General features: G+C 40.7%; 1 long non-coding RNA gene across 1 annotated transcript in view; it reads left to right on the top strand.

The window, feature by feature from the left end:
- Positions 1-13,159: 13,159 nt before the first annotated feature.
- Positions 13,160-26,461, top strand: part of LOC132403774 (uncharacterized) — a 44,076-nt gene continuing 30,774 nt past the window's right edge. Inside the window, exons 1-3 of the long non-coding RNA XR_009515340.1 lie at positions 13,160-19,874; positions 20,128-20,282; positions 21,004-24,588. This is a non-coding gene — a long non-coding RNA (uncharacterized LOC132403774). The remainder of the gene's footprint in view (positions 19,875-20,127; positions 20,283-21,003; positions 24,589-26,461) is intronic.

Genomic DNA, 26,461 nt, shown 5'->3' with positions numbered 1-26,461 from the left:
TATAAGTATTTCTTAAGTGATATCATAAGTATTTAACAATTCAAAGATTCAAGGTATATTTATTACTAAGTATACAACCTTGAGATCTGTCTTCCTCACAGACAGCCATGAAACAAAGAAAACCATGGAACCTGTTCAAAGAAAAACATCAAACCCAACCCAACACACACAGAAAAAAAAACAAATCATGTAAATGGCAACAAAACAAAATGAATGAAAAACGTAGAATAGAAAACCTAAAAATGAAAGAGTTCAGGCATATTCAGTTCAACCAACCCGGAAACAAAGAAAACCAGGGAACCCATTGTTGCATGGCATAGAGTACTGTTGAGAAGCCTTAAGCATCCTAGCTACAAAGTATATAGATATTCCTAAAACTCTTCAACAGGACTGTCATTGCGGGGGCTGCAAAGAAAAGGGCCATCAGGATCATCACAGAGGCTGTTGAACAAGCCTCCAAAGGGCTATGGATCAAGAAGTGTGACCCATAGACCAATGCTGCTGGGACATAAGCTGGGGCCTAATCAACCCTGGCTGCTCATCTGGTCGAAGGTGTCTGATGTTGAAAGACCTGAAACATCCGATGATGCCAGGTTACGTCACTGATGATGTGCCCCAGCACATCTTAGGATGAATCTCAGCAGCATTATATCCTTATTCACTAGAGAGTGTCTCAAACTAGTTAAGTGTAAAACAGGTACTGATATTTAAAATGTATGCATCAACATTTTAATTGAAATATATCTCCAGAACTGACTTAAATAATCTGTTTTAGTATCTGAGACAAGCAGTCTTGGTTCTCCAAAACTCTACTAATGTGACTCAAGATACAATGTTGTAATTGGGTGCCATGGTAGTGTAGCAGTTAGTGAATCGCTGGGGAGTTCTGGAGTCCAGTGTACAAATCCAGCACCAGTCTGTAAGGAGTCTCTCCCTATGGGATGCATCAGCTTTCCCCAGGGGCTCCAGTTTTCTCCCACAGTCCAAAGATGTACTGGGAATATTAATTGGTCATTGTAAGTTGTCCCATGATTAGGTAAGGGTTAATTGGGTTGTGGGGTTGCTGAGGCAGCACAGCTCGAAGGGCACAAAGGGCCTACTCCTTGCAGTATTGCAAAATAAATTACTTGTTCATTAACAAAAATGACTATGAAAAGCATGAATCGATAGAGGAGGTTACGAACTTATGGAGCAGATCTTCTGATCTACCAAGCCCTCAAAAAGGCAACCTTTTTTCTATGAATTAGTAATTATTCTGTTAGACAGTCAGATTGACTGATTGTAGCGGTCTATCTACTAATGTATAGCAATCCAATTAGCATGAAAATGCACTTTACTCAGTGAAATATACACTTTAGCATCAGGACACTTTGTAAGTAGCTTATCCTCAATTAGCACATGTCCGTCAATGCTAACCACTTTGCACAAAGCATTGGTCACGTCAGACATTATTCAATAACTAGGTCAAAGAGTTAAAACATTAATCCTACTTTCCTTTCTCTCTCTCAACCAGAATCAGAATTAGGTTTAATATCACTGGCATATGTTGTGAAATTTATTGTTATGTGGCAGCAGTACATAATAACAATAATAATAAAAACTGTGAATTGCAGTAAGAAGTATATATACTGCTTACACATTCTGAAGGGACATATATATGTGTGCCAGAAACCTGATGGCAGAGAGGAAGAAGCTGTTCCTGAATCAATGAGTGTGTGCCTACAGGCTCCTGTACCTCCTCGCTGATGGTAGCACAGAGACAAGAACTGGCTGATGGGCAGCCTTAAAGATGGATGCTGCCTTTTTGAGGCATCGCTCCTTGAAGATGTTCAGGACGCTGGGCTGACTAGTGCACATGATGGAGCTGACAAAGTTGACAAATTTCTTCAGCTTATTTCGCTCCTGTGCAGTGTCTCCCTCACCACTTCCACTTAGAAGATAGTGATGCAACCAGTTAGAGTGCTCTCCACAGTATATCTGTAGAAATTTGCGAGTGTCTTTGGTGTCATACAAGATCTCCTCAAACCCCTAATACCCTTGCCTTCTTTGTAACTGCACCATATGCTGGGCCCAGGATAGATCCTCAGAGATGTTGACACCCAGTTACTTGAAATTGCTAACCCTTTCCACTTCTGATCCCTTTACGAAGACTGGTGTGTGTCCCCTCGTCTTACCCTTTCTGAAGTCCACAATCAATTCTTTGGTTTTACTGACTTTGAGTGCATGGCTGTTGCTGCAACATCACTTAACCAGCTAAAAAGTGTTGCTCCTGTATGCCTTCTCATCACCTTCTGGAAATTCTGCCAATAATGGTGGTGTTATCAGCAAAATTATACATCTCCTCCACTAATATGACCCCACTGTACACAACACCCTCCACGAGACCGTAAAACACAGGAACAGAATTCGGCCATTCAGCCCTTTGAATCCATTCCAATGATAAAGATGGATGTAAGACCCTAGAAAATGCGAACAGCTTCCCACATCTGGATAAAATTCAAAGTTCAAAGTCAAATTTATTGTTAAGAGAATGCACTCATGCACCATGTACAACCCTGAGATGTCATCAGGATGATATCCAGGTTTCTGATGCATACAGGAATGTTGGGATAACTGCAGCTTTGTACACTAACACTTCGATATCTGCTCGGATGTCATGATCATGAAAGACTCTTGCTTGGAGACGTCCAAAAGCTATTCCAGTGCATCTTAGACGATATTGGATTTCCTCATTAAGGTCAACATTGGAGGAGAGGTGACTTCCAAGATACGGAAAGTGGTCCACATTTCCCAGGGTGGTTTCGCCAATTGAATTGATGGTTCTATCTGATTTGTCTCAGTTGGTGATGGTTGGTAGATGATCTGCATCTTCCTGGAATCAATGGTAAGTCCAAGTTTCGTGTATGCACGGTTGAAGGCAGTCAGAATCTGTTGTAGGTGGTTTTCTGAGAGGGCTGCAACACTGTTGTCATCTGTGTATTGGAGCTCAATGAGAGAACTCGTGGATGTCTTGTTTTTGGACTTGAGATGGGCAAGATTGACAAGTTTGTCATCTGTTCTGTAGACAATTTCAATTCCTGGGGTAGGTCATCCTTGATGATGTGGATGATTGTCGCAATGAAGATGGTGAACAAAGTTGGGGCAATCACGCATCTCTGTTTTACTCCTGATCTAACTTGAAAAGGCTCACAGTTACTGTTGCTGACCATGACTATGGCAAGCATGCCATCGTGGAGGAGTCTCAGGATTCGAATGTACTTTTCAGGGCATCCAAAGGTGGATAGGACATCCCATAGGAGTTCCCTCGATACCGAGTCAAAGGCTTTGGTGAGGTCAATGAATGTCATGTACAAAGGTTAAAGTTGTTCACGACATTTTTCTTGTAGTTATTGCATTGTGAAGATCATGTTGATTGCTGCACGTGATGGTCTAAAACAGGCTTGTGTCTCTGGAAGGATCTTCTTGGCTAAAGACTTGAGCTGGTTGTTCATGATGCTGGTGAGGATCTTTCCTGCTGTTGCTACCAGGGAAATTCCACGATATTTTCCGCATTTAAATTGATCGCCTTTCCTTTTGTAGATGGTAATGATTGCTGAGTCTCTAAAGTCTGCTGGTACGTCTTCATTTATCCAGATCTTGATGACAAGTTGATGCCATTGGGAATGAAGTGGGTTACCTCCAATTTTGTAGACCTCGGCTGGTATTCCATCAAGGCCAGTGACCTTGTTATTTTTTAAGGTTTTGATGGCTTCCATGACTTCTTTAAATGTTGATATTTTGCTTAGGGAGTTGTCAATGGGCTGTTTTGGAATGTTGTTAATCACATTCTTATCAAATGAGATGGTTTGATTTAGAAGATCTTCAAAGTGCTCCCTCCAACTAGAATTGATGTCAGCATTGCTCTTCAGGATGGTTGAACCATCTTTGTTTTTGAGAGGGGCTTGACCATGAGTGGGTGGGCCAAAAATAGCTTTAGTTGCATCGAAAAAGCCTCGAGTGTCGTTGGCGTCTGCTAGTTGTTGGATTTCCTGAGCTCTCTTCCTCCACCATTGGTTTTTCAGGTTTTGGGGGCTCTTCTGGACTGCAGCCTTGCATCGTGACATCTGAACAGACACCAAAATGTTAGTGTATGAAGCTGTGGTAATCCCAACACTCCTGTATACATCAGAAACCTGGACAACATACCGACAACATCTTTTTTTTTCATTTTTCAATCTTTTTTATTGATTTTCAAATAAATAATATACAAATCGAAAGAGGAGTTTAACAAGTAGATAATATAAAAGACATATAAACAGCAATAAGAAAACCAGAAGGTATATAATGTCAAAATCAAATAGGTAAAATATTATGCTGTTATATAGACAATGATCAAAATAAAAACTACAACTCCTCATAGCAATCATAAAAAAAGATTGGAAATTTTATTGATAAAAAAAAACCCACTAACTAAACTGAAACAAAAAAAGAAGTAAGAAAAAAAGGAAAGAAAAAGAAAGATTGGGCAGTCCAATTGAGGATAAAATTTAAAAAAAAGAGAGAGAAAAAAAAACACATCCTTCCAGTCATCTCCGAACCTTCACGGAGAAGGATTTTCCCCAAAGAAAATAAAGAAAAATAAATAAATAAAGATAAATTAAATCATTTGAAAATATTGAATAAAGAGTCACCAGACTTGTTCAAAATCAAAGGATGTATCAAATGTCCAGCTTCTAATTTTCTCCAAACTTAGACGTGACATAATGGAGGAGAGCCAATAGAAAACAGTAGGTGGGTTAGATTCTTTCCAGTGTAGCAAAATAGTTCTCCTAGCCAGTAAAGTTGAAAAAGCTATCACATGTTGGGCAGAAGCAGACACTTTGCTTGCTTCCTCTGGAAAAATCCCAAAAATTGCTGTAAGTGGATTAGGTTGAACATCCATATCTATAACTTCAGATAATATTCTAAACACATCCCTCCAAAAATTATTTAAGCTTACACATGACCAAAACATATGAGTTAGAGTAGCCATTTCTGCGTTACATCTGTCACAAATAGGGCCTATATTTGGAAAAATATGTGCCAATTTATCTTTGGACATATGGGCCCTGTGTACCATCTTAAACTGAATTAAGATATGGCATGCACAGATAGATGAATTATTAACTAAATAATAAATTTTACTCCATTGGTTATCTGAGAGTGAATGTTGAAGTTCTACTTCCCAGGAGCGTTGAACCCTATCATTAGGCGACATGCGAGCATTCATTAACTGTTTATAAATGATAGCTATTAATCGTTTTTGAAAAGGTTTAAACTGAAAAATAACATAAGCCAAGTTTAAAGAGCAGGCCAAGGGGTAATTTGGTAAAAAATCACGAAAAAAATTCCTAACCTGTAAATACCTGAAAAAGTGTGTATTAGAGATATCATATTTATCCATTAACTGTGAAAAAGACATTAAACAGTCTTGTAAAAACAAATCTAAAAAAGTTTTTATTCCCTTAATTTTCCATGTTAGAAAAGCCTTATCCAAAGTTGATGGTTTAAAAAATAAATTAGAATAAATATTACTAGAAAGTAAAAAATCATTTAATTCAAAAAATCTACGAAATTGAAACCAAATTTTTAAAGTATGTTTAACAATAGGGTTGAGGGCTTGTCTACCTATTCTGCAGAGCGAAAACGGAAGAGGAGCTCCTAATAAAGAAGCTAACGAAAACCCCACCACTGAATTTTCCTCCAGCTGTAACCATGAAGGGTGATCTTGGTCGTCTATATCATAAATCCAAAAAGTAATATAACGAATATTAATTGCCCAATAATAAAATCTAAAGTTTGGTAAAGCCAGTCCTCCATCTTTTTTTTGATTTTTGCAATAAAAGTTTATTCACTCTAGAGCTTTTATTATTCCAAACATAAGACAAAATCAGAGAATCTATTTTATCAAAAAATGTTTTTGGAACAAAAGAGGGAACTGCTTAAAATATATATAAAAATTTCAGTAGCATAACCATTTTTATAGCATTTATTCGACCTATCAATGACATTGATATAGGTGACCATTTAGAAAGTACCTATTGAGTATATTCAACCAAAGGAAAGAAATTATGCCTATATAGGTCTTTAAAATTTTTTGTAATTTTGATACCAAGGTAAGTAAAATGGTTTTTGGCAATATTAAAAGGTATTTGATCATAATAATCAAAATAATTATTAATAGGAAATAATTCGCTTTTATGTAAATTAAGTTTATACCCAGAAAAAGTAGCAAATTCCATAAATATAGATAACATAGAAGGAATAGATTTCTTAGGATTTGAAATGTAAACTAATAAATCATCCATGTATAACGAAACTTTATGTAATTTATCCCCTCTTCTAATACCCTGCACAGAATTAGAATCCCTAAGAGCAATAGCAAGCGGTTCTAAAGCCAAATTAAATAATAAAGGGCTAAGAGGTCAGCCCTGACCTCTATATAATCTGAAGGCATCTGACGACATCTGAAGGCACTTGAAAAGTTCCATCAACGCTGTCTTCGAAACATCTTAAATATCAACTGGGAAGATAGAAGAACCAACGTCAGCGTGCTAAATGAAGCAAAAACAACGAGCATTGAATCATACGTCATCAAGAACCAACTAAGATGGAGTGGTCATGTTGTTCGGATGAAATATGAACGTCTGCCGAAACAAATGTTCTACTCCCAGCTTAAAGAAGGCAAACGTAAAAGATGCGGACAACAGAAGAGATTCAAAGATGTCTTAAAAGCCAACATGAAGAAATGTAACATTGACATCAACAATTGGTAAGACAATGCCAAGGACAGGAAACTCTGGCAAGCCATCATCTAAGAAGGAACTTTTGAACCAACAGATGTGCAGAATGAGAAGAAAAGAGAAGAAAATGGAAAGAGAGGCAGCAACAACCAAAGCCCGATCTGTCATCTGGAACTACCTGTCCTCCGTGGAAGAACTTTCAAAGCCAAAATTGGACTGATAAGCCACTTGAGAGCCCATAAATATAACAACAGAACAAAGGCCATCATCCTCAACCTTGAAGGATTGTCACCACGACGTCAACCCTGAGATGATTTTTTTCTGCAGGCATACTTAGTAAACCTATAGAACAGTAACTGTAAATAGGATCTGTAAACTGTAAACATCAGGAACTGTAAACTGTAAACAAACTGTGCAAATGCTGATAACAAGTAAATAGCAATAAATAATGAGCATGAAATAACAAGATAAAAGAGTCCTTAAATGTGTGTAGTTATCCCCTTTTGTTCCAGAGTCTGATGATTGAGTGGTAGTAACCGTTTTTGAAACTGGTGAGAGGCTTTGAAACTTTTGAAAGGCTTCTGTACTTTCTACCTGATGGCAGCAGCGAGAAAGGAGCTTGGCCCGGGTGGTGATGCCCTTTGATGATGGATGCTGCTTTTCTACGGCAATATTTCAGATAGATGTTCTCAATGCTTGGGCGGGTTTTACCGGTAATGTACTGGGCCGAATCCACTACCTTTTGTAGGATTTTCCACTAAAAGGCATTGGTGTTCCCATGCCAGCCTGTGATGCAACATGCTTCTCACCAAATCTCTGTTGAAGTTTGCAAAGGCTTTTGATCACATTCTGAGTCTCAGCGGACTCCTGAGGAAGTAGAAGTGCTGTCATGCTTTCTTCACAATTTTATTTATATGATGGGTCCAGGATAAGTCTTCTGAGAGAGTGACTTCTAGTAATTTAAAGTTACTGAGCCTCTCCAGCTCTGATCCTTCAATAATTACTAGCTAATGGACCTCTTGTTTTCCTCTCCTGGTCTATTATCAGTTTCTTGGTCTATTGACATTGAGTGAGAGATTGTTGTATTATACCATTTAGCAAAATTTTCAATCTCCCTTTTGACGGAAACGGATATGAATAATGAAATGCACCGTTATTTACAGTACATTAGCACAGCTGTTGGTTGACTGAGGAAAGAGATGCTTGAGGATCAGGACCTCAAACCTCACACAAAGCTTTTGGTCTACTGGGCAGCAACGATCCCTGCTTTCCTCCTGTGTCCTGAATTACTGACAGCAGGCAACTCAAGGAAATATAATACAAGCCCTAAAATCTCTCTAAAATGCTCCAAGTTTACCCAGAGTAAGTGAAATTTTACCTTTGTCCTCCCCCAAGCCAACATCTCCAGGTTTTGGGGCCCTCATTATTCCCAATCAGCTATATTGAGCAAAACACAGTGTTTGCAGCTTCATACCAATAAGGCAGAAACTCTGCTCTGATTTCTATTGTGGGACGATACTATAGGCCAGCAAGTTGAGCTGATACCTTACATCTCCAAAGACCAATGTTCCTTTATGACCTTTGGTGTTATATGAGTGAAGTTTATGTGTTACTCCCTGTGACTACAGGGGTTTCTTCTGGATACTTGAGTTGCCTCTACTGTTGCAGAACTCCGTGGGTTGGTGAACTAATTGGCCACTGTCAACTGCCCCTAGTGAGTAGGTGAGATGTAAAATCTGGAGGGAGGTTCAAAATTCAAAGTAAAATTATTATCAAAGTACGTATATGTCACCATATACAATCCTGAATTCGTTTTCTTGCAGGCAACCTAGTACAATAACCATAACAGAACTGATGAAAGATTGCCCAACTTGGATGTTCAACCACAACTGCAGAAGAAAACAAACTGTGCAAATACAAAAAGTAGATAATAATGACTAATAGACAAGTAATAAATGTTGAGAACATGAGATGAAATGATCTTGAAAGTGAGTCCTTTGGTTTTAGGAACAGTTCAGTGAAGAGGTGAGTGGAGTTGAGTGAAGTTATCCCCTTTGGTTCAAAAGTCTGATGGTTGAGGGGTGGTAACTGTTCCTGAACCTGGTGGTGTGAGTCCTGAGGCTCTTGTACCTTCTTCCTGATGGCAGCAGTGAGAAGAGAGCATGCCCTGGGTGGTGGGGATCCCTGATGATGGATGCTGCTTTCCTGCAATTGTGTTTCATGTAGATGTGCTCAATGGCTGGTAAGGCTCTACCCGTGATGGACTGAGCCATATCTAGTCTAAGAACTATGTTGCTGAGAATGTGGAAAGGATGTAATAGAATAAGTTTAGGACTTATGTAAGTCAGTGCTTGAAGTCAGTGGGCCAGAGAACCTGCTTCTGTGATGTATGGCTCATGGAAACAGATGAACAGAGAAAAAGATTGAAGGGTGTCTTTAAAGATTCATTGAAGAAGTGTAATACGTATCTCCACTAATTGCTGGGGACCTCTGGCCTATAACTGGTCGAAATGCAGTGGAAGCACCTCTTGCCCTGCCCACAAGAGAGTTCAGTTCCCACACATCAGCCATTTTAGAACTAGAATGGAAGTTGTCCTTAGTCCCAAAGAACTAGGTTGTCACCTGCAGCCTGTCTAAAAGGCAGCAATTGATCAAGCAATAATGGAATAATCATTGAAATAATCTTCAAATAATCATCAGATTTTCCAGCAAGAAGGAAACTATTCCATTAACACCGGTCAGAATTGAGTAATTTAAGTTAATCTTTAAAATATTAAATGAAATCTAATTTTCTCGAAATTAGTTGTGAGGAAAACAGATGTCATCTACTTCACCTTTCATTGCAGACTATATACCCTAGCCATTGCGGGCATTACTCTGAGATGAGAATAAATTGTCAGTGTCTGAAGCGGTTTTTATTTTAATGGAAGGGTTTTATTTGTACCTGACTTTCTCATCTGCTCATGAGGTAGGGGTGGGTGGAGAGTAGAGTCCTTCATTAACGTATTTAAATTAAGCTCCCACAGGGTTACACAGTAGTGTAGTGGTTAACACAATGCTTTACAGAACAGGCGACCGGGGTTCAATTCCTGCTGTTGCCTGTAAGGAGTACGTATGTTCTGCCTTATTAGCGCGTGCACCCCCCTCTGGGTGCTCCGGTTTCCTCACACAGTCAAAAGACATGCCAGTTGCTGGTAAATTAGTCATTGTAAATTATCCAGTGATTTGGCTTTGAAGGATTACTGGGTGGCGAAGTTCAAAGGGCCGAAAGGACCCATTCTATGCTCTATCTCAATAAATAATTTAAAAAGTAAATTCAGTTTAAAATTCAATAATAGGTTTCCATTGGTTCACCATAGGTTTCCTATGGTTACAAAATACTCTGGAGTTGCCAGAAGCAGAATGCTAAAAGCCCTTTACTCATCTTCTGGGCAGAAACAGAACTGCTCTCCTTAGGCACTTACAGAATGCTTTCATTTCCACTCTCTGTTTCTCACTACCTTTGCTACAATTGGTACTGCCTCCCCTTTCCACAAGCATCCCAATTGTTTCCCAATCCAGGACATGGTGGATCATCAAACAACAATACATTTTATCCCATTCTCCCTCTCTACCTGCACTTTCTAAATTACTTTGGAGTCTTCGAAAGAATACCCGGAATGGACCCCTGACATCAGTTGTCCAACCCAATGGCTGTGCGGGGAAGGAAAACAACAATCTTGGAATCCTGCTGTATGGTTCACTGGCATCCGTTCAAGATTAGGGTCCATGGTCATTTCCCTCAGCTGCTACCCCAGGTATCTGAGATATTTAATGTTAATTATGGGTGGTGGGGTGGACACATATCTCTACCAAAGGAGGCGTAAGGTGCTCCTTCCCTCTTCTAGCCTGCAGGTCACCCTTGGGCAAGGTGTAGCACCTGCTTAGCCCCTCCTCCTGATCAGGATCACATGAAGCCACAGGAGCAGATGGTGGATGGTTGAATGATCTTTTGGTTACATTGACAACCAGGCAGACATTCTGGAAAGTATTGATAATGGCAGGGGTCATCTGTCATGTAAAGACACGGCCCAGAAGAAGGCAATGGCAAACCACTTCTGTAGAAAAATTTGCTAAGAACAATCACAGTCAAAGACTATGATCAGCTATGTCATACAATACGACGCATGATGAATTTGTTAATCAAATCTGAAATAAGAAACAAAATGGTGGTATCGGTAATGGCTATAATGGACCTAGAGATTCCAAGTCATTAATATCCCTCATGGAAGGAAACCTACCTCTCTTGCCTGTTCTTGATCAATGGTACAATGCTTCAGTGGTTCCATTTAATATCAGAGAATGTATACAGAATACAACTTGAAATTCTTACTCTTCATAGACATCCATGAAACAGAAGAATGCCTGAAAGAATGACAGACAGAAAAATGTTAGAACCCCACAGACCCACTCCCCTCATTTGTTCCAGTAGAAAGCATCAGCCTCCTTCCACCACCCACAAACAAGCAATAGCAAAGCCCCCAAAGAGACCATAATCTAGGTCCATCAAAGACCACTGACCATAACCCAGCACATCGACATGCCACAGCCTCTCTTTCCATGGGCTTCCAGAACAACATTAATTTGGATGCTTGATCCTGCAAAATCTAAGGAGTCTCAACTGCTGTCTGAAACAACTCGATGGGTCACACAGGTTATCGGACCAATAAATAACAGAGAGAAAAATAATGTCCGTTTCCCGTTGTTAAAGTAATCACAAAAGATGGCAATGGTCTTTTTTTTCTCTGCCATGCAGAGGTTTGATTGGTTTCTTAGGTTTGATTGAAGGATTAAAGTTTCTTCTCCTCATAAAACACAGGTTCACCAGTTATTGAACATCAAAGCCAATTTTTGGCACATCAAATCCCCTCCTTGTACAATTTTTATTGTCTCCTTCAAAGGCTGAGTCCTTAATGTCATAAGAGTTATTGTAGACTTAAAAGTCTGGGTTCAGATTTCAAAACTACATATGTCATGGATCTATGCAGTTGTCATGACTACCAAAAATGGTATCTATGCACAGAACCCAGCTGGTACAGGCTTTCTAATTTTTTTTATCCTTTACAGTTTGTGCCAAGTTGACATATGGTACAAAGGCTTCCGCAGATAGACTTGCACATGTTCAGGGGCAGCCCTGTCAGCTAAAAATTCCCAGTGTAAACAGAAACTCTATCAGGGTAAAACCTGAGTCAGCAGCTGGCAAATAGCAGGGCTTCCATAGACTAAGAGTTGAAAAATGACACGCAAACCCCTAAATCCCAGGCAGGTTGATCTTAGAAGAGATACAATGCGATTTGACGGCAAAAGTGAACTTTGAAGTAAGGTAGTTTCTCCTGTTAAAGTGCATTCAGCAGTTTGACTCAACTTATGAATTTGTTATATCAAAGAAGGAAAAACAGAGCATTAAGTTTTTCATTCACTCTTTATTATCTGTCAGTATGCAGAATAGAGAGAGAAAAACAATAGACATAGTAGATGTGATTATCACAGGAGTGTTTGTTGGCTCTGGGCTTTTACTCATTGCAATTCAGAAGAATGATGAGTGATCTCATTAAAACCTATTGAATGTTGAAAGGCCTCAATAGAGTATATGTGGAGAGGATGTTTCCTATGGTAGGGGAGTCTAAGACCAGCAGATATAGCCTCAGAATAGAGGGATATCCATTTAGAATGGAAAGGAGAAGGAATTTCTTTAGCCAGAGAGTGGTGAATCTGTGGAATTTGTTGCCACAGGTGGCTGTGGAGGCCAAGTCATTGAGTATACTTAAGGCAGAGGTTGATAGATTCTTGTTTGGTCATGGCATGAAGGGATTACGGGCAGAAAGCAGGAGCAAAGAATGGTGACAGCGGAGTGCCGCAGAAGGGGTGTGGGACAGGTGGCGGAGATCTCCTCTGTCCCTGTGCCAGGGACAGGGGTGGCGCAGATGCAGACACACCCAGCCCTGAGACACCAGGAAAGGTCATTTGATTCCAAACAATTGCTTTATTGATCATTGTAGAATGTCTCTCTGGTGCTTCCTGCTCCATCCCCCTCCCTCCCCCTCTTCCCAACCATGATTCCCCCCTCCCTGCCCCCTTCCCACTCTCAGTCCACAATAGAATCAGGTCTATCATCACTCACATATGTCATGAAATTTGCTTTTTATGGCAGCAGTACAGTGTGATAAATAAAATTACTACAGTACTGTACCAAAGCCTTTGGCACCTGAGTTATATATATATCTAAGACTTGTGCACAGTACTGTAAAATAAAAGGTAAATTGCAGAGACCAAGGGGTGTATGGGCCAGTAAAATGTTAAAAGCAGTATCAATCTCTGGAAAAATACATCCAAAGACATTATCTGAAGCTTCATATTCAAAACTGGATAGGAATTCTTTCGTATCACTTATGGATTGTGATACTCAGGATTGTGATGCTGTGGGCAACTCAGTTGAGGCAAATATGGTTGTTTTGAAGTGTTGCATTGCTGTTGTGATGCAGGTGGGTTTTGGGAATTTGTAAACATTTACCCACAATTTGCTAATAACAGTGGGCCTTCCACACTTTCTGCTGACGGATGGACAGGTATACTTACTGCAGTTGTTGACTGAACCTGGCAGCCAATTCCTACACACGGTCAGAGGTTTCCATGATATAGAATTGTTTCACGTTGGAGGTAGCTGGGGTTGAGGGCTATGCTGGGTAGGGCAAGCAGTGTTGTGCTATGGCTCTGGGATGGTCAAATAAATCGGGCTGAGATGAAAGATGTTCAAAGTATTTGCTAGCTTGTAAACCGCTCTCTTTAGTTTAGCTAACCATAAGGCAGCTAAAACTTCCTGAAACCTTCTGACAACCAAAGCCATTTGGAACAGTCAAAGGCAGTAAATTTCTGAAATAAATAAAAGCTTCACTGAAATTTTAAAAATAGAATTATGAAAACTGAAGTCACTTGCAAGCACTCAAAATATTTAGCTAAGCCATTCAAAAAATCTAAATTAGCCAACAATTACCTTAGACCTTCAGAACCGCTCTGCTCCATTAAAATCAATAACAAACTTCGCAGATTCCTAATTGTAAGTGGTGTGGGGGTTGCTGCAACTTTGAAAACCCTCTCTTGACTCCACGAGGAGTCCAGGATCAGAGGAAAGGATCAGCACATGATTGACTGCAACTTCAGCGCTTTTTAAAAATGTTTTCTGGGAAATCCTGATGAAGCACAGTGAGGCTGGGAAATGCCAATATTTCCCTGAAAGAAAAATCTCCTTCTTTACCTCCTAGTGTTCCTATCCTGATCAATAATGCAACTCAGAATTCTGGAATTGTGCAGCTGCATTTTAAAAAAACTGTTTAAAATATTCAGCAAAAATGGAATGAATAAAAGTTGCAGGTGCTGGAAATCTAAAATAAAAACACAACTTTTTTTTAAATTTATTGAGAAACAGTGTGAAATAGGCCCTTCTGGCCCTTTGAGCCATGCTGCCCAGCAATCTCCTGAGTTAATCCTACCTCAAACATGGGACAATTTACAATGAGCAATTAACCTACCAACCAGTACGTTTTTAGACGGTGGGAGGAAACTGGAGAACCCGCAGGAAATCTACATGGTCACGAGGAAAATGTACAAACTCCTGACAGACAGCAGCCGGAATTGAACTGTGAAGCGTTTTGCGAGCCACGAATCTACCGTGCTGCCCCATGCTGTCTGTAGATCAGCAGTGGAAAGAGAAAAAGATCTTTCAATTCAAAATTGGGAAAAGCGAATAAACAGGATAGATAAGGCAAAATTTTATCTCTGATTGTGTGCGGCCACCGGGTGCTCCCTCAGCAACATAAAGCTCCTCATTTCTGCCTCTTAACCAGTTCTGACGAAAGGTCTTTCACTTGAAAAATTAACTCTGCTTAACTTTCCAAACTTGCCACCTGATTTGCTGAATGCTTTCCACATTTTCTATTTTTTAATTTAACAGTTTCAGGATTTGATTTGTATGGAAGTTATCCAAGCAACTTGGCAATGCAGTGAACTAGAGCACTTAAGGAAAATTAACTGCACATCAGTTCTATGAGAGACAATATGGATAAAGGCTATATCATTATTGACTAATTGTGATTTCCCACATATCCATACAACTGATGTCTGTATACCGTACTGTGCAGAAGTTTTAGGCACGTTTATGTATATAGCTACAGCACCTAAGATTTTTGCACTGTATTGTAATTGTCAATGTGGTGCAACAGGCAAGTTTGTCAATCTGGTGGGAGCAAAGGATGTTGGGAATAGTGAGAATGGAGATTCAGGGAGAGGTATGGGACAGGTGGCTGAAAAAGAGTGCCAGGGGTGGGAGGAGATGTGGATGCAGACATACCTGGCCTTGAGACACCAGGCAAGGCCATTTGATTCCACACAATTGGTTTATTAATCATTACAGAATGTCACTCCGGTGCTTCCTGCTCCTTCTCCTCTCCCTTCCCCTGTCCCATTCTCAGTCCACAACAGAGACTCATTTTTGAAACAAATTTATCATCAGTCAAATATGTCATGAAATTTGTTTCTCTTTTCTATTTGTGGCAGCAGTACTGTTCAATATATAAAATTACTACAGTACTGTGCAAAAGTCTTAGGCACCTTAGCTATAAATATGTGTCTAAGACTTTTGCATGGTACTGTAAGTCTTTGAGAATTAGGGCATGAAATTTAGGCATTAAAATTTAGTAAGGCATTAACGGCTTATTGCAGTTTGCCACATATCTATACAATTAATATCTGCATTTATCTTTATATCGTTAGAAAATTAGCTAGTGCTCAGAGAGTGTGAAAATGATTGAGTAGAAACCGCAACCCAGTTCAGTTAGCTTTGAGCAGCAATAAGTAAATACCTAGGTAGATGTAAGCAAACCAGAAAAAAATCCCTTCAATGAAATACTATGAGCTCATCTCACCTATTCACTAATTCAATTGTACGTGACTTTCTAGACAGTATTGTGGACACAAATAGAGAATGAGGAAGCTTCTTGGAGCCTTGGCAGTAGTGTGCGTCAGATACCTCAGTGCTTTGTAACAATTATAAGATCCGTTTTGAGGAAAAAAACAGTTATATCTATTGAATTAAGAAAATTGCATTTATTGTGCATGTCACCCTGACATGCTCACTGATAAATAATTGCTTGCTTCATTCTCTGGAAGTTATACATAAGTACAAATGGCATTGAAGCACATCCCAGAAAAGAGATTAACTCCACAAACCAGCTCATACAATTACTCCGATACCTTTGTCGTCGTTTGATGTGATGGAATCTGTTATGTCCTTTTGTTCTTCATAGGATATCAGATTTTTTTTGTTGCACTTGAAGATAGGAACTCTGCGAAATACATTGAGAATTGAAAGTGATTCAGACGACAATGTGAAAAATTATTTCCCAGTACTTGGGGCTCAGAATGAATGTGCTGATGTAGCTAGAAGTTAGGAACGCAGATGAAATGTTATCTTCCATGGCAATACGCTGTGGAATAAGAGGGTTGCTTGGAAATGTATCCCTAATTTGTTGCTCTAAATGTGTGCAAGCTAATATCAGTACATTGTTTCATACACAGAAAAAAATCTGCAGATGTGAAAATCCAAACCGACGTACACAATATTCCGGAGGAACTCAGCAGCCCGGGCAGCATCTATGGAAACGAGCAAATGGGTGACGTTTTGGGCCAAGACCCTTCATCAGGGTCCTTACTTCAGTCTTGAATGAAGTCCTCGGCCTGAAAAGTCGATTGGTTACTCTTTTCCATAGATGCTGCCTGGCCTGCTGAGTTCTTCCAGCATTTTGTTTGCATTGGTCAGCACATTATTCTCTGCTTCTGAATTTCACTTATTGGACTTTGGAAGCAAACTATAAAGGAGTGATGCAGTTACAAAATGCATTACCTGCTGCTAAATCGGGAAGAATTTCTGGATGAGATATATGGTGTCAGTAGAACCATACCCAGTATAAGTTTGCTTTTCAGATGTTTTGGCATAATCAATCACTAGATTGATTCCTGGAAAGAAAGAACAATTTGAGAGGTTACGTCCATCCATCCACTCTGTGCCATGTTGTGTGACGTGGGAGATCATGTTCTCATGACCATGATTATTCTTGGCAAATCTTTCTACAGAAGTCATTTGCCATTGTCTTATTCTGGGCAGTGTCTTTACAAGATGGGTGACCTCAGCCATTATCAATACTCTTCAGAGATTGTCTGCCAGGCATCAGTGGTTGCATAACCAGGACTTGTGATATGCACCAGCTGCTCATACGACCATCCACCATCTGCTCCCACGATTTCACATGATCCTGATCGGGGGCTAAGTAGGTGCTACACCTTGCCCAAGGGTGAACTGCAGGCTAGCAGAGAGCAAGAGCACCTTACACCTCCTTCGGTAGAGTAGTTATGTAGATTGACTGTTACATTGGGAAGGGTGAAAGTGGAGTGCCATGGGAGGGATGTGGGACAGATGGCAGAGGAGTGCCGGGGTGAGGCACGGTTTGGGTGCAGGCACACCCAGCTGTGAGACACCAGGCAAGTTCATTTGATCCAAACAATTAGCTTATTCATCATTATAGAACATCTCCCTGGTGCCTCCCTCTCCCTCCCATTTCCCTTCCCGTTTGCCAACCATGATTTTCCTCTCCCTGTCCCCTTCCCACTCTCAGTCCACAACATAGACCCATATCAGAGTCAGGTTTATCATCACTCACATATGTCATGTTTTATTGTTTGCAGCACCTGTACAGTGCAATACTGTGCAAATGTCTTAGACACTCTACCTATATCTATCTGCCTGAGACTTTTGCACGTTAGGGTAGATCTTTGAGAAGTAAGGCTGGAGTTGTTCTGCTGGGTCTTGCCCTTCAGTGGTGTTGCTCTCCCTCCTGCTCATCTTATCTCCGGAGTTCTTCAGCCTGCTCAGGCGACAGATCTCCTTGCTGCTTCTCCTTCATGATGTGCTGCTGCCTTCAGCTTGCACACAGGCACCATACTGCAGTCCTGTGAGTACCATCACGTTCCTGTTGAGCAGCTGGCACAGGATGACCACGACAGCATCACGCACACAAACCTCATATTCACAAGAGATAACGTTGATACTCACACGGATCTTAATTATTTACTTGCTTAGAGATACGGTGTGGAATGGGCCCTACCGTCCTTTCGAGCCACGGCGCCCAGCAATCCCCCGGTTTAACCCTAGCCTCATCACAGAACGATTCACAATGACCAATTACTCTACCAACTGGTAAGTCTTTGGTCTGTGGGAGGAAACTGGAGCATCCATAGGAAACCCACATGGTCGTGGGGAGATTGTACAAACTCCTTATAGGCTGCGCTGAGCATTGAACCCAGAGCACCTGTATTGTAAAGTGTTGTGCTAACCACTACGCTACTGTGCTGCCTAAGCTGCTTAATTGTTGTGTGAACTAGTGTCAGGAGCATAAGTTCCCCTTGCTGCCTAGAAGGGGTTTATACATTCTCTCCGGGACCACGTGGGTTTCCTCTGGCTGCTCCCGTCTCTTACCACAGTCCAAAGATGTACCAGTCAGCAAGTTAATTGGCCATTGTAAATTGTCCTGTAATTAGGCTGATTAAATTGAAAAGGTTAGGACTTTATTTCTCAGAATGTACAAGACTAAGAGGAGATTTGATGGGGGTATACAAAGTTATGAGGGGTATAGATAGGGTAAGAGTAAGCGGGCTTTTTCCACTGAGGTTAGGTGAGACTACAATCAGAAGTCACGGATTAAAAGTGAAAGGTGAAAGGTTCAAGAGGATCATGAGAGGAAACTTCTTCATTCAGTGGGTCGTGAAGGTATGGAACAAGTCATGCATGTGAGCTTTATTTCAGTGTTTAAGGGAAGTTTGGATAGGTACATGAATGGTAGGGGTATGGAGGGCAATGGTCCTGCTGCACATCAATGGGAGTAAGCAGTTAAAATGGTTCAGCACGCACTACAAGGACCAAAGGGCTTGTTTCTGTCCTGTACTTTTCTATGACTCTAAATCGGGTGATTGCTGGGCAGTGGGGCTCAAAGGGCCGGACGGGCCTATTCTATGCTGCATTGCGATACATAAATAAATAAATTACAGCATGTCAAACTGAAGCCACCAGTAATGGAGCGTTGCTATTACAGTCACCAATAAGGTAACTTTTATGAGCAGCTAACTGCTGAAACAAAAAAAAACACAGCCTTGTTAGTTGTAGCACAGTCTATGAAATACAATCACCTTCGAAGTTGTCCAGTCAAATATTCCAGTGGTCAGCGGAATAGACTGAAATATAACAAAGTAGCAGGAGATACCTTTCATTTTTATTTTGTCACTGTTCAGTCAAGGTCATAGGTTGCATACAAAGCTCCAATTTATGCCAGCAAGGAACGAAATCTAATGTCATTAGATGCACGGCCGATGCCAGAGAAATGTCAGCCTTGCTAAGCTGATTTGTGCCTGGGCCAATTTCCCAGTGGGTGTAATTTCATTCAGGAAGGATTGCTTGTGCAATCTAACCTGGGTAAAGCCACTTCTGTGAATGCGTTATGCATAAATGTGTACTATAATGGATCCAATTTCTTGTCTTTCTCGGCTTTTTGTGTTTTGATTTTAATTACTTTAATAAGAAATACAAATGGAATAATGTTTATACTACACTGATAACAGCAATCAGTTCTCACCATTAATATGTAATCGCTTGTATTCCAGCAGCATCATCAAGAATCTTCTCTTTATGCAGAGTTGTATTATCTGTTTTTTATTCATTTTCTGGGAAGCGGACCAGCACTGGTAAGACCATCTCCAACTATCCTTGAGAAGATTATGATGAGCCAACTTCTTGAATAGTTGCAAACCTTCTGGTGTAGATCGTCCAACAGTATGGCTGGCGAGGGTGTTTCAGAGTTTAGAGGCATTGAAGATGAAGGGTCAAGCCAAAATGGCATGCACCTTGGAGGGCCATTAAAAAGTCATGTCAAAATGGCTTGCACCTTGAAGGGGAATGTGCAGGATGGGCAGTTCTAATGGACATGATGCTCTTGTCCTTGATAGTTCTGTGGTCGTTCTGTGGGAGTTGCCAAGGTATGTAACAGCAGAACAATTTGTAACTGGCACATTCTCTATCTATTGTGAGATAGGGGAGTTGAAGGGAATGAAAGTTTTGGGTGCCAATCATAGGGTGGGGGGGGGGTCGTTCATGTATTTACTGTGATTGTCCACACAAAAATGAATTTCAGTGTGGTATATGGTGACATTCGTGCATTTTGATAATAAATATAATTTGAACTTTCAACTTTGGGTGATGTTAAAGTTAGGTACTTGAATGTTATTGCAGCTGCTGTCCTCTGGGCAAGTTATGGTTCACACAACCGACAACTGATAGATAATGAAAGGCCTCTGGACACCAGGAATCACTTGCCAGAAGACATCTTACCTTTGTTGTAATCCTGTAGCCATGATATTTATGGGAGAAGTCCAGCTGAATTTTAGGTGAGTGATGACTCGCGAGATGTTGATCATAGCAGACTCACTAATGGTGATGCTAGTGAACGCCAAATGCCACTGATTATGCTCTCCCTTTAGAAATGGCTAATACCATTGTGAGACTTTTCAACTATGTAATCTATTATAACTTTGTAAACTGATAAAATATTATTACTGAATAATGCTGCAGTAATTCTATTCATATCATCGACTAGATTAGGTCCTTATGTTTAGTGGATTAATTATGGATAGAACATACTGTGGAAGATTATTTACTAACACATTGTTTAACACACTGGCAGTGTCTTGTCTGCAAAAAGATACACATCTAAAAATAATCTTGTGCTATTTCAAGAAGACCGGCTGTATGATACAGGTATCAGCCTGCCATCTGATTTCATCGGCCACATTATTCCCAAACCCCACTAAACTCCTGGTATGCTGTTAGTGAGCTTGCAGGTTTTAGTGGCTTCCAGTGAGGCATACCAAGGTCTTGGCAGAAGCTCGTTCTCAGGTGCTATGCCTGTGAGTGCCTGTCTGAGGGCAAGCAATGCTGGGGCTGCCTTCTGTCAAAGCCGTTAGCAAGAATAGAAAGTGCAGGTCAGACAGCATTCAGTGGCCGGAGATGCAGTCACCGTCTCAAGTCCAAGACCCTCTGTCAGAATTTCATCTTTTCTGATGGGAGCTCTTCAACCAGAAACGTTAACCCCCATTTCTGTTTCAGCAGGTTTTGGCTGCAGAAAGTTATGAACTCCGTCAGTTCCACCATGGGCACTGGCCTCCATCGCATCCAGGACGTCTTCCAGGAGCCATGTCTCAGAAAGGTGGCATCCACCTTTAAGGGCCCCCTTCACGCAGGGCAGAGTATTACTGACATTTTCTGCTTTCTTTTCAGTTTTATTTTTATCTTTTATTTTTTATTAAAATCTTTTATATTTATTTGCACCATTGAATAATATGAAGTGTTACTGATATTAAAATAGCTGGAAGTAATTTAAAAGTAAAAGGTTAAAACACATAAAATCACTTTAAGACATCAAACTAAAAGAAATTAGCTTTAGAAAGTCACTAGCTTTTCCCAATCTGTGTGTGAGAATAATAACCGAACTAAAGAGCATTGAGTTGGATGATACACCACTGTGAGAGATGTGAGGAATCCGTCAAACAGTAAATCTCAGATCAGATCAGAGATGGGCTCCACGGTAGTGTAGTCGTTGGTATGACACTATTACGGTTCTGGAGTTCAGAGTTCAATTCCGGCACAGTTCTGTAGGGAGTCTCTGTATGTCCTCCCACAGTCCAAAGATGTTCTGAGTAGTTTAATGGGTCACTGTAAATTATCCCATGATTAGGTTAGGGTTAATTGGGTTTGTCAGGAGTTGTTGGGGCAGTGTGGCTCAGAGAGCTAGAAGGACCTACTCCTGGCCGAATCGCTAAGTAAAATAAAAATAAGAAATAAAGCCCATCTTGAATTAATGACAGTGAAGTATTAGTGTAACGTGATTAGTGTACAGTATGTGTGTGTGCAGTTCCTAGCAAGTGTGGGAGTTTATATGCAGGTACATGTGCATGTGTGTGAGTGTATGCATGCATGCATTTGTGTACGTATGTTGGTCCTCCACCTAATGTCACTTAACATGCAGTTAACTGAATATTAATCATCAAACCACAGAGTCCTTGAAACAGTCTAGAAATATTCAGTATGATTCAGTTCAGTTACTGCTGTGTCGTTCATTACTCTGTTCGTTACTGCAGAGCCAGTCCACCCCAAACAAAATCACACAAAATAGCAATAAAGAAGGGGTAACTAGAAAACAGAACCACCTATAGCATAAACTTTAGAGTCTCCTAAAAATGAGATAATCCATCATCGGAGCCGATCAAACCTTGCGCAAGATCCAAGATGCCTGCACCTTCGTCCAGCAGCAAGCAAGAGGGGGAGGGAGACTGGTCAAGCGCAGGCAGATGGTGCTGACTACCCACTCGCCTTCTGCTCTCATCCTTCTTGATTTCAATCTTACTTGACGCTTTAATCGACGAGCTGGTTGAGAATTGGAGTTGATCATGGGTTTGCGGTCAGACCCTCAATGTGCATGTTCCATGTGGGTATATGTGGATGTATATGCTTTGGTGTGTGTGTGTGTGTGTGTGTGTGTGTGTGTGTGTGTGTGTGTGTGTGTGTGTGTGTGTGTGTGTGTGTGTGTGTGTGTATGTGTGTGTGTGTGTGTGTGTGTGTGTGTGTGTGTGTGTGTGTGTGTGTGTGTGTGTGTGTGTGTATGTGTTCTGGAGCATAGAGGAATGAGGGGAGATTTGATAGAGGTATATAAAATTATGATGGGTATTGATAAAGTGAATGCAAGCAGGCTTCTTCCATTGAGGATAGGGGAGAGAAAAAACAGAGGACATGGGTTAAGGGGGAAAAGTTTAAAGGGAACATTAGGGAGGGGGCTTCTTCACACAGAGAATGGTGGGAGTGTGGAATGAGCTGCCAGATGAAGTGGTAAATGCGGGCTCACTTTTAACATTTAAGAAAAACTTGGACAGGTACATTGATGAAAGTTGTATGGAGAGGCATAAGGTCCAGGTGCGTGTCAGTGGGACTAAGCAGAAAAATGTTTCAGCACAGCCAACAAGGGCCAAAAGGCCTGTTTCTGTGCTGTAATGTTCTATAGTTCTATGGTTCTATGGTTTGTTAACTTCAAACAGATGTGTATAATCACTGAGATAGATTTATCTCAGGCTATGTCACATGTAAATTAGGGAAAGTCTGATCAATTGTCAAAAACATCAGAACGTCTGCAGATGCTGGAAATCTCAAACAACACATACACAAAGCTAGAGGAACGCAGTAGGTCAGGCAGCTTGTATGGAAATAATAAACAGTCGACGTTTCAGGTTGAGGCCCTTCTTCAGGACTGAAGTGTAAGCAGGAAGATGCCAAGAATAAAAAGGTGGGGGAGGGGAAGGAGGCTAGCTGGAAGGTGATAGGTGAAGCCTGGTGGATGGGCAAAGTCAAGGGCTGGAGAAGAACAAACGTGATTTGAGAGGGTTGTGGATGGGACCCTACTACAGAACTGTAAGAAACAATAGTATTCAAAAGCACTTGAAAGGACAGACTTTTCTTTATTGAAGTATGGAGTTGATTCTGATTTGAGCAATGGATAAAGCTATATGTCAGTCATGAGCTTTGACATGTAGTATAACAAATTAAGCATTTATTTTTTTAAGAAAGTTAAATACAATAAAATGATTGTAGGATATGAATTCCTGGGAGATTTCCTGTCCACTACCCCTTAACTTCAAGAGGATATTCAGAGCAATTACATGATCTACCAATTAAGATTTTTATCTAAGGATTTTTGCAAACCTTGCTGATGATTACGAAACCTTCATTCAGAAAAATACATTATGTTTCTGCATCCAGTTTTATTGGTATACAGTATTTTATACTGTCCATTTATCTTATCTTCCTAGAGGACCACAACCTTCTCCTTGGGTTTGGAGGCTTGCATGCTTCAATATCCCGGAGACCTATGTTGTCTGCAGTCAGGGCTCTTGGTCAGGTCACACATGCCAATCAGGTCAAAGGGTGGAGGTCAGACTAAGAGTTGTCCATCGGTCCTCCAGGTTCAGGGAGTTCAGCTCGGTGTTAGTAACTCTGACTGACTAAACAAAACTATGGAAACAGCAATGAAGAATCCTTCAATACAGACAGAGATGGAGGACCTTCACTGCTGTGCTGAATGCCAGCAGTGTAACAGGCAGTAAGTAAACAAGTAAGCATCCCATTTACTTGTATCAGATGTACCTTAATTCTTCAGAACCAGACAAAACTTTTCAAACTCTTTTATAGACAATGCACAACAATAATGCACTGAACATGAAAAGTGCAATGGACTGTGACAAAATATGGTGAAATATAATGCACAAATCAACAAGAAATAATTTTAGAAATGAAGTGTTAAGCTCTAAAATAAATCTTTCACAGATTGCTTTTGAATAAAGGCAGCGTGCAGTATTTTGTTTTGAATTCGTGCATAGTACAGCAAAAAGTGTGACAATTCCTTGAGAGGCCGTGAGGAAATCGGTACAGCATTAGTCTTGGTTCACAGTACAACATGTTACTGTTTGACTTTCGCAATGTTAATGGACGTCAGTTCCAGCAAGTCTCTATTTGATTCCATCCCTGTCGTAATTCCAACTTCCTTTACAATGAGAAACCTGCGCTGCTGGGACAAACTGTTTTATCAGACAATTGCTGAAATAGAGGAAATATTTCACAAATAACTTCGGGGAAGAGGCAAGCGAAACTGTAAGTCACCTGACTCTTGCATAAGAGGGATCTTTTCTTATCAATGGGCATGAGTGAAAGCAGGAAGCTGTCCATTGAGAAAGCTGAATACAGTTGTACTTCGTGCTTTGTAAAGTTGTTCCCCTTTATTTCCAATAAGTGAGGACACGTTAGTATGCAATAAATGACTGGAACAGCTATGGTCAGATATTTAGAAGAGTGTGGCCATTATAAAGCTATCTGCAGATCAAATGCATCACATCATGAATCACAGTTCGGTTTGCAGAGTGTGTGTGTGTGTGTGTGTGTGTGTGTGTGTGTGTGTGTGTGTGTGTGTGTGTGTGTGTGTGTGTGTGTGTGTGTGTGTGTGTGTGTGTGTGTGTGTGTGTGTGTGTGTGTGTGTAGCTGTTGTCTTCTCTGTTTTCAAAATAGGGAGAATTAGAGGGGCAATTATTTTGGGATATTCTCGTTGTTATATAGTCCACAGTGTCTCTCTCAGCAAAGAAGGTGAAATATGACAGGGGAGTGCACCAAGTAAAATAGAAAAAAATCCAAATAAGTATTACTTAGGAGACAAGATGCAGGCACAGCAGAAGTAGAAATGGAAGAATGAGGCAGTATTATAGCAATGCCCACTGCAATCTTATTGGGGTCCAATAGTTCAAATTTCAACCTTGAAGTTCATCTCCTCACAGGCAGGCACAGAACAAAGAAACCCAAAAGAATCCATTAAAAAAGATCACCAAACACCTGACGTTCAAAGTCAGAGAAAAAAACAAATAATGCCAACAGTAAAAGTAAGCAAGTAGCATTCAGAAGAAAAGTGAGCCCATGGAGAAGAAGCCTAGAGTAGCCAGAGCAGGCCACAACCTCAGGTTCAGTTCAGCACGGAGCTGAGTAAATGTTGTGGAGCAGTGGGTGGAACAGGCCTGACATGCACCTCTTGTCCTGACACCCTGCCTTGTCAGTCCATCTGGCCTGGTGTTTAATTCACCCAATCATTGGGTTGTACCTCACACTAGGACTAGGTCTGGGACAAGGGCCCTGTCACATCGGTATGCTTAGGGCCTGGACCCGGCCACCATGTTTTGGCCCATGCCTGACATTTCCAAATTGGCTTGGCGCTTAGATCTTGCTCTCGGTTTAGGTGGATGGGCCTTGAATATGCCTCTCCTCTGCCCCAACTTTCCCTCAAAAATGCCTTGACATTGCCCTGACTTTGTTTTGAACGTGATTTAACCTTGCCTCAACTTCACCTCGCACCCCCCATGCTTGGATCCTAGACTTAGCCTCAACTTCATTCGGCTCTCCATTGTTTGCCGTGATCATTTACCATGTCTTCTACATGAAAACGTGTATTAATAAAATATTTTGTTGTACTCCTTTGTTGTTAGGAACAAATTTCTACTCTTGACTCCATGCTGCGGGAGGTCTTGATGGTGATCACAGAGCAAATTAAAGAGAATTTGCAAAGAAACAATAAAAATACCTTGAGGACAAGAAATTTCTCTTGATGATATTGCTAAGCATACGATTAGCATTGCTTTTGTGAAATCTATTAACTGCTCACCTAGCAGTGGTATTCAAAAACAAATGAGATTTCTGGTTTGAAATTGAATTGAATAAGGCCGTGGAATAGAACAGTAGAACCAAACTGACGAATTCATTCGAAGTGCTAAGAGAAACACTATAGGCCCGATATACCATGGAGAGCATCCTAACTGGCTGCATCACCGTCTGGTGTAGGGAGGGGGGCAACTGCACAGGATCAAAGTAAGCTGCAGAGAATTGTAAACTTAGCTCCACCATGGGCACTAGCCTCCAGAGTACCCAGGACATCCTTAAGGAGTGATGCCTCAAAAATGCAGCATCTATTATTAAGGACCCCCATCGG

The sequence above is a fragment of the Hypanus sabinus genome, chromosome 13 (assembly GCF_030144855.1).
Source record: "Hypanus sabinus isolate sHypSab1 chromosome 13, sHypSab1.hap1, whole genome shotgun sequence".
NCBI lineage: Eukaryota > Metazoa > Chordata > Chondrichthyes > Myliobatiformes > Dasyatidae > Hypanus > Hypanus sabinus.
Note: the sequence above shows the minus strand (reverse complement) of the source record. Positions and strands in the feature narration are given on the sequence as shown.